The following is a 12,298-nucleotide window of genomic DNA, read 5'->3' as shown; positions in this document are numbered from 1 at the left end:
TGTATGGAAGAATTATGAATGGTGGCTTTGCCACAAATACGATGTCAACTATATGATCATGCTAAGCAATATGACAATGATGGAGTGTGTCATAATAAATGGAACGGTGGAAAGTTGCATGGCAATATATCTCGAAATGGCTATGGAAATGCCATAATAGGTAGGTATGGTGGCTGTTTTGAGGAAGGTATATGGTGGGTGTATGATACCGGCGAAAGGTGCGCGGTATTAGAGAGGCTAGCAATGGTGGAAGGAAGAAAAGTGTGTATAATCCATGGACTCAACATTAGTCATAAAGAACTCATATACTTATTGCAAAAATCTACAAGTTATCAAAGCAAAGTATTACACTCATGCTCCTAGGGGGATAGATTGGTAGGAAAAGACCATCGCTCGTCCCCGACCGCCACTCATAAGGAAGACAATCAGAAAATAAATCATGCTCCGACTTCATCACATAACGGTTTACCATACATGCATGCTACGGGAATCACAAACTTTAACACAAGTATTTCTCAAATTCACAACTACTCAAATAGCACAACTTTAATGTCACCATCTTCATATCTCAAAATAATTATCAAGCATCAAACTTCTCATAGCATTCAACACACTCATAAGAAAGTCTTTACTATTCTTGAATACCAAGCGTATTAGGATTATTTAAGCAAATTACCATGCTATTTAAGACTCTCAAAATAATCTAAGTGAAGCATGATAGATCAATAGTTTCTATAAAACAATTCCACCACCATGCTCTAAAAAATAAAATATAAGTGAAGTACTAGAGCAAAACTATATAACTCAAATGATATAAGCGAAGCACATAGAGTATTCTAACAAATTCCAAATCATGTATGGCTCTCTCAAAAGATGTGTACAGCAAGGATGATTGTGGTAAACTAAAAAGAAAAGACTCAAATCATACAAGACGCTCCAAGCAAAACACATATCATGTGGTGAATAAAAATATAGCTCCAAGTAAAGTCACCGATAGAAGTAGACGAAAGAGGGGATGCCTTCCGGGGCATCCCCAAGCTTTGGCTTTTAGGTGTCCTTATATTATCTTGGGGGTGACATGGGCATCCCCAAGATTAGGCTCTTGCAACTCCTTGTTCCATAATCCATCAAATCTTTACCCAAAACTTAAAAACTTCACAACACAAAACTTAAAGTAGAAAATCTCGTGAGCTCCGTTAGCGAAAGAAAACAAAAGACCACTTCAAGGTACTGTAATGAACTCATTATTTATTTATATTGGTGTTAAACCTACTGTATTCCAACTTCTCTATGGTTTATAAACTATTTTACTAGCCATAGATTCATCAAAATAAGCAAACAACACACGAAAAACAGAATCTGTCAAAACAGAACAGTCTGTAGTAATCTGTAGCTAGCGCAAGATATGGAATCCCAAAAATTATAAAATAAATTGCTGGACGTGAGGAATTTATCTATTAATCATCTTCAAAAATAATTAACTAAATATCACTTTCCAAATAAAAATGGCAGCAGTTCTCGTGAGCGCTAAAGTTTCTGTTTTTTACAGCAAGATAACAAGACTTCCCCCAACTCTTCCCAATGGTTCTACTTGGCACAAACACTAATTAAACACAAAAAAACACAACCAAAACAGAGTCTAGGTAAATTATTTATTACTAAACAGGAGCAAAAAGCAAGGAATAAAAATAAAATTGTGTTTCCTCCTAACAAGCGCTATCGTTTAACGCCCCTAGCTAGGCATAAAAAGCAAGGATAGATCTAGGTATTGCCATCTTTGGTAGGCAATCCATAAGTGGCTCTCATAATATATTCATAAGGTAATTTAATTTTCTTTCTAGGAAAGTGTTCCATGCATTTCCTTAACTGAAATTGGAATCTAATATTTCCTTCCTTCATATCAATAATTGCACCAATTGTTTTAAGGAAAGGTCTACCAAGAATAATAGGACATGAAGGATTGCAATCTATGTCAAGAACAATAAAATCTACGGTCACATAATTCCTATTTGCGACAATAAGAACATCATTTATTCTTCCCATTGGTTTCTTAATAGTGGAATCCGCAAGGTGCAAGTTTAAAGAGCAATCATCAAAATCACGGAAACCTAACAAATCACACAAAGTCTTTGGAATCGTGGAAACACTAGCACCCAAATCACATAAAGCATAGAACTCATGATATTTAATCTTAATTTTAATAGTTGGTTCCCACTCATCATAAAGTTTTCTAGGGATAGAAACTTCCAACTCAAGTTTTTCTTCATAAGATTGCATCAAGGCATCAACGATATGTTTAGTAAACGCTTTATTTTGACTATAAGCATGAGGAGAATTTAGCACGGATTGCAACAAGGAAATACAATCAATCAAAGAGAAATTTTCATAATTAAATTCCTTGAAATCCAAAATAGTGGGTTTAGCAACATCTAGGGTTTTAATTTCTTCAATCCCACTTTCATCAAATTTGGCATCAAGATCTAAAAACTCCGAATTTCTTGAATGCCTTCTAGGTAAAGGTGGATCATATTCAGTACCATCATTATTAAGATTCATATTGCAAAAAAAAATTTTAATAGGGGACACATCAATAACTTTTAGATCTTCATCTTTATTTTCATAGGAACTAGAAGAACACGCTCTTATAAAGGCATCTTTCTTAGCACACATCTTAGCGGTTCTTTCTTTGCACTAATCAATGGAAATTCTCATGGATTTGAGAGACTTATTGATATCATGCTTAGGAGGAATAGATCTAAGCTTTAAAGAATCAAAATCAAGAGAAATTCTATCAACGTTCCTAGCCAAATCATCCACTTTAAGCAATTTCTCTTCAAGCAAAGCATTGAAATTCTTTTGCGGATTCATAAATTCCTTAACACTATTCTCAAATTCAGAGGGCATCTTATTGAAATTTCCATAAGAGTTGTTGTAGGAATTTCCATAATTATTAGAGGGATTACTAGGATAAGGCCTAGGATTAAAGTTTCCTCTATACACATTGTTACCAAAATTATTCCTACCAACAAAATTCACATCCATAGATTCATTATTGTTCTCAATCAAAGTAGACAAGGGCATATCATTAGGATCAGAAGAAACACTCTTACTAGCAAATAGTTTCATAAGTTCATCCATCTTTCCACTCAAAACATTAATTTATTCTATCGCATGCACCTTTTTATTAGTAGATCTTTCAGTATGCCTGAGGGAGTCCTGGATTAGGGGGTCTCCGGACAGCCGGACTATATCCATTGGCCGGACTGTCAGACTATGAAGATACAAGTTTGAAGACATCATCTCGTATCCGGGTGGGACTCTACTTGGCGTGGAAGGCAAGCTAGGCAATACGGATATGAATATCTCTTCCTTTGTAATCGACCTTGTGTAACCCTAGCCCTCTCCGGTGTCTATATAAACCGGAGGGTTTTAGTCCGTAGGACAACAACTACAACATACAATCATACCATAGGCTAGCTTCTAGGGTTTAGCCTCTCTGATCTCGTGGTAGATCTACTCTTGTACTACCCATATCATCAATATTAATCAAGCAGGACGTAGGGTTTTACCTCCATCAAGAGGGCCCGAACCTGGGTAAAACATTGTGTCCCCTGCATCCTATTACCATCCGGCCTAGACGCATAGTTCGGGACCCCCTACCCAAGATCCACCGGTTTTGACACTGACATTGGTGCTTTCATTGAGAGTTCCTCTGTGTCGTCGCCGTTAGGCTTGATGGCTCCTACTATCATCAATAGCGATGCAGTCCAGGGTGAGGCTTTTCTCCTCGGACAGATCTTCGTGTTCGGCGGCTTTGCACTGCGGGCCAACTCGCTTGGCCATCTAGAGCAGATCAAAAGTTACGCCCCTGGCCACCAGGTCAGGTTTGGAAGCCTAAACTACACAGCCGATGTCCGCAGAGACTTGATCTTCGGCGGATTCAAGCCTCTGCCTTGTGCGTCACGTGGTCATGATGAGAACGATTTAGCTCTACCATCGGACAGTGTTTAGGAAATCGCACCGGCAGCCACTCCGACCTTCAATTCGGAGCCAGTTGCGCCTTCCGCGGACGGCTGGATGGACCCCGCCATGGAGGCCTTACCCTCAGCGGCGATCGAGCCGAATATCGACCTTACCTTGCATGAGAGCCGTGTTGATAAACTGCCGGATCCTTCTCCGGCCACGGACTCCGAACCGCCTGCGCCCGTTCCTATCGAATCTGACCGGGTGCCGATCATGGAGTTTACCTCCGCGGATATTTTTCAGCACTCGCCCTTTGGCGACATACTGAACTCGTTAAGGTCTCTCTCCTTGTCAGGAGGATCCTGGCCGAACTATGTCAGTGGGACGACGAAGAAATGCACGACCCACCCGCCACCCACTTAGTAGCAACTGTCGATGACTTAACCGACATGCTCGACTTCGACTCCGAAGACGTCGACGGTATGGACGACGATGCGGGAGACAAAGAGGAACTACTGCCTACAGGGCACTGGACGTCCACCTCATCACATGACGTATACATGGTGGACACACCAAAGCGAAACGACGACGAGGAACGGAAGGACGCAACGAAGGCTTGTCCCCTCGAGAAGCAGTCAAAGCGGCGACGTAAGCGCCGCCCCAAATCCCGCCTCGGCAGAAATAACGATCATACAGACCCAGTGTTGGAGTAGGACAAACCACTGCCGGACCACGGCAATACGGAGAATCAAACTGAACAAACCGATTCTGTCAAAGATAACAGTCCGGATGACATAACACCGGACAGGCACCCGGAGCAACAGAATGTCCGTCAAAGGCTCGTTGCCACCGCGAGGAGTCTAAAAAAGTAGAAGCAAAGGCTCAAGGCTGCACAGGACACACTCCAAATTAGATGGAGTAAAGTACTCAACACAGCAGCAAAGTATGGTGGTAATCGCCCCACCAAGAGCTACCCGAAACAGAAGTTACTACCCGAATTCGTTGAGGAGGCCTTAGATCCCCCACAACCAAAAATCAAAACGGCCACCTAGCCAGATAGACGACCTCACGGCCAACATAGAACGGCAAACAATGCCACATATAAGCCAATACGTGATCCACGCGAGGGCTCGCATCAAAAGGACAACGCAACCAGATCCATCTATGGACCACACAAGCGCTCTCCAGCATACGATGCAACACAACAAACATCAGAATAACACGGCATGCCCAGATACAGGGGCGCCGCACACCCCCTATGTTTCACCGATGAGGTGCTGGACCATGAATTTCCAGAGGGATTCAAACCCGTAAACATAGAGGCATACGACGGAACAACAGACCCTAGGGTCTGGATTGAGGACTATATCCTCCACATCCATATGGCTCGAGGAGATGATCTCCACGCCATTAAATATTTACCCCTCAAACTCAAAGGGTCAGCTCGGCACTGGCTTAAAAGCCTCCCCGAAAACTCCATCGGAAGCTGGGAAGAGCTCGAAGACGCTTTTCGGGCAAATTTTCAAGGGACTTATGTCCGACCTCCGGACGCGGACGATTTGAGTCATATAACTCAACAGCCCGGAGAGTCAGCCTGAAAGCTCTGGAATAGGTTTCTTACTAAAAAGAACCAATAATCGATTGTCCGGACGCCGAAGCCTTGGCAGCTTTTAAGCATAGCGTCCATGACGAATGGCTTGCCAGACACCTCGGCCAAGAAAAGCCGAGAACAATGGCAGCATTAACAAGCCTCATGACCCGCTTTTGCGCGGGTGAGGATAGCTGGCTAGCCAGATGCAGCACCAGCGACCCTAGTACATCCGAAGCTAGAGATGGAAACGGAAAATCACGGCGCAACAACAATAAAAAACGCCGGAATAAAGAAGACAACACGAAGAGCACGGCAGTAAACGCTGGATTCAAAAGCTCTCGGCCAAGTCCGCAAAAGCCGCCCTTTAAAGGCGCCAGAGACGAACTGTCCAGCCTAAACAAAATTCTGGACCAAGTATGTCAGATCCATAGCACCCCTGGTAAACCCGCTAATCATACCCACAGAGAATGTTGGGTCTTCAAGCAGTCCGGCAAGCTCAACGCCATACACAAGGGAGAGGATACACCAAGCGAAGGCGAGGATGAGCCTCTCAAGCAAGACGTCGGGGAATAAAAGAAATTCCCACCAGAAGTCAAAACAGTAAACGTGTTACACGTGATCAAGGGGAGAAACAAAGTGGCACTCCCAGATAAATATGCCCAAGGGCCTATCACCACGGAGCCCTGCCACTGGTCGTTTCAACCGATCACTTTTGACCATCAGGATTACTCAACAAGTATCCAACGGGCAGGATGGGCTGCCTTGGTATTAGACCCAATAATTGAAGGATACCACTTCACACGAGTCCTGATGGACGGTGGCAGCAGTCTAAACCTGATATATCAAGACGCAATCCGCAAAATGGGGATAGACCCAATGAAAATTCGCCATAGCAACACTACCTTTAAAGGAGTAATGCCAGGCCCAGGGGCTCACCGCACGGGCTCCCTGCTACTAGAGGTTATATTTGGCTTCCCCGATAACTCGCGCAACGAACATTTAACATTCCACATCGCTCCGTTCCAAAGCGGTTATCAAGCACTACTTGGATGCGAAGCTTTTGCTCGCTTTAATGCAATACCGCATTATGCTTCCCTCACGCTTAAGATGCCCGGTCCACGTGGCATCATTACAGTGAACGGAAATATTAAGCAATCTTTGTGCGCCGAAGAGAATGTGACTGCCTTGGCTGCCGCACACTAAAAACGGCCTCACCAACTAAAGCATTTGATAGGTCGTCAAGACCACGGACGCGGTTAGACGAGTCCGGCGCTGCTATATGTAATTTGTACCGGATTGATGGCCACACCCCTATTACAAATACAAGGGGGCTCAACGCGTGCAGACAAGTGGCAATTTCTACTCATTTTTAATTATACATGGTTTCTTTAAAAACTACCTTTTTTGCACAACAACTTTTTCACCTAAGTTCCTCTCTTTTACAGATGATCATCATGCTACACCCGTCCAGGATACGGCACAACGGAGACACAGGCGCAGACGTGCAGCAGGGACCCTCTCCAAGGAATCTTTTCAGATTAAGACCCTGCGTAAACCTTTTTTACTGTCTCTTGTTGATACACATCCCTCAAATTCTCAGTGCAATTGAGAAGGATGCTGACATCTTGGCATGTGGCCACGCCAGAATAATGCACGTACCTGGACACAGGTGCTTCTTACAAAGGGCACTATTTAGGCCCGGTTTATACCATAAAGACCGAATACCTTAGGGAGTGTTCGGCGTCGCGAGTTTGGCCTTATATGCATCAGCTCCGAATAATGTCTTTGGTAAAATGTTGGGTTTTCCCGGCTCCTATGTTTTGGTACCTTACGTTCCGCCCTATCGACTAAGGTAGCACTAGGAGAACTACTGCGATTGTGCCCCGGGTCATCCGGACGAGCACCTTAGTAGAGAAAGCCGAAAACTGACTGTCATGATATAGCGTGAGACTAGTCAACCACTCGGTGACCTATCGGAATGTTAGAATTCCTCCGCCTTAACGAAGGGCCATTTCCCGGCCAGGCATGTACGCACCCCGAATTCGGGAGAGTGTGGAGCCAACAGGGGCTATATAGTAACCCCACCGTCAAACTCCTATGGCTAAGTGAAAGTGTTAAAGCATTATAGTCCGCTTGCCTTGTTCACTGCGCTATCACCTCCTTAATAGGACCAAGACGTTGGGTTAAGTGTGAACACGCGTCTTCTGTGAACACCTCCGCATTATATGCGTGGGGGCTGAAGCCGACGACTGTAAACTTTCAGGTTATACACATGTATACACAAACGGCCACACAGGAGGCATCATATTACTTTCAGGCAAAAGTATAAACACGGCCTTAATAAATTTCATAAAAACATTGTGTTTACAATGGGAATACATGTCACTCAAACATAATATTCTTCGAGCACTGGGACTATCAAACGAGCACCCTCGAGAACCTCTTCGAAATAGTGCTCGACAGCCACTCGGCCTATGGCCAAACCCTGCGCCGCAAAAGTGGTAGCATCCATCTCCGCCCAGTATGCTTTAACACGGGGAAGGGCCATCCGTGAGCCTTCTACGCATGCTGACCTCTTCATCACGTTGATGCGCGGCACTGCGCCAAGGAGCTGCTGAACTAAGACGAAATAGCTGTTCGGCTTCGGCTTCTCCGGCCACAAATGATCTACGACGGACCTCATGGCAAGTTCGGACAACCTATTAAGTTCAGCCCATTCGGCTAGTCGATCAGTCAAGGGAAGCGGATGCTCTGGAACGTTAAATTGCGACCAGAACAGCTTGTCCACTTCCTGATCTGACTGATCTCGGAAGTATTCGACCGCATCGACAACGCTTGCCGCCAAGTCCATATATGCGTCTGCCGAACTCCACAGCCGATCCAGAGGGGCATAACGCGGATCTCTGAACTTCCTCTGCAGCAGGAAGGGCTTCCCAGCCGCAATATCCCCGGCTTCGCGCAGCTCCTCCTTCTTCGCCCTCATAGCGGAGCGAGTGTCTTTGGTCGCCATCGTGGCCTTCTCAAGGTCCGCTGCCTTCACCCGGTTCTCTTCTTGAAGAAACCGACAACGGTCGGCAGTGCCTTTTAATTCCACAACCATCTTGGCCATTTTTTATTTACTTACGCAATGGGCGGCCTTCTCAGCTCTTAACTCAAAGCAGCCGCATTACTAACCCTCGCTTGTTCCTTGGCTCGGGCAAGTTCCGCCCGAAGGGTCTCCATGGTGGCAGCTCCGTCTGCAGTCACAACATATTAAAGATACTGGCATCATGCTGCTCTTATTATGTGACATTCACCAGGAAAACATTACTTACACTGTGACTCTCAAGCCGCATGTTAACAAGCCCGATGTCGGCGTCTGTCGCATCTAGTTGCCGCTTTAGTTCGGCAAACTCACGAGTCCGGCTAGCCACCGGAGCTCCCATTACCTGCACATTAAAGTGGTATGATTATGGCCTGGGACTACGATCCTCTGTTCGCCGCCATTCTCGATGACAACCAGAGTCTCAGGGGCTACTATCTACACAGGGCGCACTTAACATGTGCGGTACTATCAAAAAGTATATCATTTCACGTACCTCAAAGCTCGTCAGTAGACTCATAAAAGCTTCATGCAATCCGCTTTCGGCGGACGAAATTCTTTCCATCACCATACCCATTAACGTACGGTGTTCCTCTGAGATGGTGGCTCGCCCCAATAGCTCCCTCAGTATGTCCAACCGCATACCAGACAGTGCCGGACTCTTTTGTTCGCTCTTTTCATGAGCCGGACGCTGCGGACTTCGGGTGGCTATAGGATCATCTTCTGGCCTCACCAAATCCGGAGAGGCCCTCCATGACGACACTTCAAGGTCGCCCGCTTCCTGAGCGGAGGAGTCCGGGGGAGGCGTTTCGCTCTCCATCATCTCCGAAAGAAGATCCCCCGAAGATGAGCTCTGCTGAGAAGGGCTAAGATCCGAACTGCAAGATAGACACTTCGGTTATTTTCCTCAGAGGAGAGGTAATATATCTTCACTATTGAAGTACTTTCTAATTACTTACAGCTCATTGGAGGGCTGATCCTCGCGCGGACTTTGTGCGGCAAAAGCACCCTCCAAGGCAGGACCCTCTAGTGGGGATTTCTTCTCCCGTTTGGAAGCCTCGGTTTCCGGATCTTCAGAGGCAGTCCTCTTCCTTCCCCAAAGCGAGAGAAGGTCGGATTCTTCTACTTGTTTATCCTCCTTCACGAAGGTGCTCACTCCCTCGGTTGGAATTGGTAGCGATGGGGGCCCGCTTTTGACCTCATTATTCCCCCCTTTCTCTTCCTTTGAGGGCTCCGGGCAGGGTGCTAGCTTGAGCATCTTTTCCAGTACCGGATTCTCCAAGCCCTCAGGAAGGGGGCCGAACACCGAATAATCTTCGCCTTTGTTAGCCAGTCCTGGTCAAAGAGCGACTTCTCAGAATGACGTCATGAGAAATAATAGACGGTGTGTTCGGCTAAAGGATTACTTACTTGGTCGGCGGTATGGTTGCTGCTCAGGCTCACGTCCTCGGTAGTATCCGGACACTCTATTTGGGGTCCGAAGAATGATTTGTACATCTCCTCATGTGTCAGGCCGAGGAAATTCTGAATTGTACGCGGCCCTTCTGGGTTGAACTCCCACATGCGGAGGGGCCGGCGTTTGCATGGCTGGATTCGTCGAACCATAATCAAACTGAAATCTCCTTCGAAGAGATTTTGGATGCGGCCTTGCAGTACAGGCATGTCCTTGGCGGGACCCCAGCTCAGCCCTCTGCTAATCCATGACATCAGTTGTGGTGGGGAGCCCGAGTGGAAAGTGGGGCAGCCGCCCACTTGGCACTTCTGGGAGCCGTGATGTAAAACCACTCCTATTGCCATAATCCGGACACCTCTGGAAAGGAACCTTTTGGCCACGGAGCTCCGGCCATCTTGTTTATTGACGCGCCTCCGCACGCCGCATGTTGCCCCTTGATCATCTTCGGCTTCACTTCAAAGGTCTTGAGCCACATGCCGAAGTGAGGGGTAATGCGGAGGAAGGCCTCACACACGACAATAAATGTCGAGATGTGGAGAAAGTAGTCCGGGGCTAGATCATGGAAATCTAGCCCGTAATAGAACATCAAGCCTCTGACGAAGGGATCCACGGTAAGGCCTAGGCCTCGGAGGAAGTGGGAGATGAACACAGTGTCTTCGTTGGGTTCAGGAGTAGGGACAACCTGCCCCCGGGTAGGCAGCCGATGCGAAACCTCAGCGGTCAGGTATCTGGCCTCCCTCAACTTCTTGATGTCTTCTTCCGTAACGGAGGAGGGCATCCATCGGCCTTGAAGGCTAGATCCGGACATGATTGAAGGTTCGGAGCACCTGACCTGGGCTTTGGGTGTTAGAACTCGAGGCGGGGGAAGGATTCGATTGAGCACGGGAGGGAAAAAGTAAAAGCCTTGTCCCTTTATAAAGAGGGTGAATATCAAGCGTCCTCTCCGTAGCCGTTTGGACTTGCCTATAATCTAGGAGTCCTGGACACGGTTGGGTTACCCATGACCGTATTAATGAGAATCCCGTAATTATGGGGACACGATCTCTGCTTTGACAAGACGTGTCGAAAAACTTCCTCGCGTTATGTGCGGGGCTAGTTAAAGGAAACGGTTCGAATAATCACCGGGCCGTGATGTAATGACATGTTGCCAAAATACGTCAGCAAATTGGATTTGTGAAATATTATTCTCTCTACAGTGGTATGTGGAACTTATTTTGCAGGGTTGGACACTATCCTTATATTCAAAATTCTTCCGTGGTGTATTCGGAGGAGGAACCCGCCTTGCAATGCCGAAGACAACACTGCGCGCCGGACTCATCGTCATTGAAAGCCTGATTTAGGGGCTACTGAGGGAGTCCTGGATTAGGGGGTCTCCGGACATTCGGACTATATCCATTGGCCGGACTGTCAGACTATGAAGATACAAGTTTGAAGACTTCATCTCGTATCCGGGTGGGACTCTACTTGGCGTGGAAGGCAAGCTAGGCAATACGGATATGAATATCTCCTCCTTTGTAACCGACCTTGTGTAACCCTAGCCCTCTCCGGTGTCTATATAAACCGGAGGGTTTTAGTCCGTAGGACAACAACTACAACATACAATCATACCATAGGCTAGCTTCTAGGGTTTAACCTCTCTGATCTCGTGGTAGATCTACTCTTGTACTAACCATATCATCAATATTAATCAAGCAGGACGTAGGGTTTTACCTCCATCAAGAGGGCCCGAACCTGGGTAAAACATTGTGTCCCCTGCATCCTGTTACCATCCGGCCTAGACACACAGTTCGGGACCCCCTACCCGAGATCCGCCGGTTTTGACACCGACAATGCCATTGATAATAATTAACCATAATATTATCTAGGAGTTTAGTAGCTTCTCCTAAAGTGATTTCCATAAAAGTGCCTCCCGCGGCCGAATCTAAAAGATTTCTAGAAGCAAAATTCAATCCGGCATAATTTTTTTGTATAATCATCCACAAATTCAAACCATGAGTAGGGCAATTCGTATCATTAATTTCGTCCTCTCCCAAGCTTGTGCAACATGTTCATGATCAAGTTGCTTAAAATTCATAATATCGTTTCCAAGAGAGATGATCTTAGCGGGAGGAAAATACTTAGAGATAAAAGCATCTTTGCACTTATTCGATGAATCAATACTATTTTTTAGGCAAAGATGAAAACCAAGCTTTAGCACGATCTCTAAGCG

The sequence above is a fragment of the Triticum urartu genome, chromosome 3, assembly GCF_003073215.2.
Source record: "Triticum urartu cultivar G1812 chromosome 3, Tu2.1, whole genome shotgun sequence".
NCBI lineage: Eukaryota > Viridiplantae > Streptophyta > Magnoliopsida > Poales > Poaceae > Triticum > Triticum urartu.
This window is presented reverse-complemented; position numbering follows the sequence as displayed.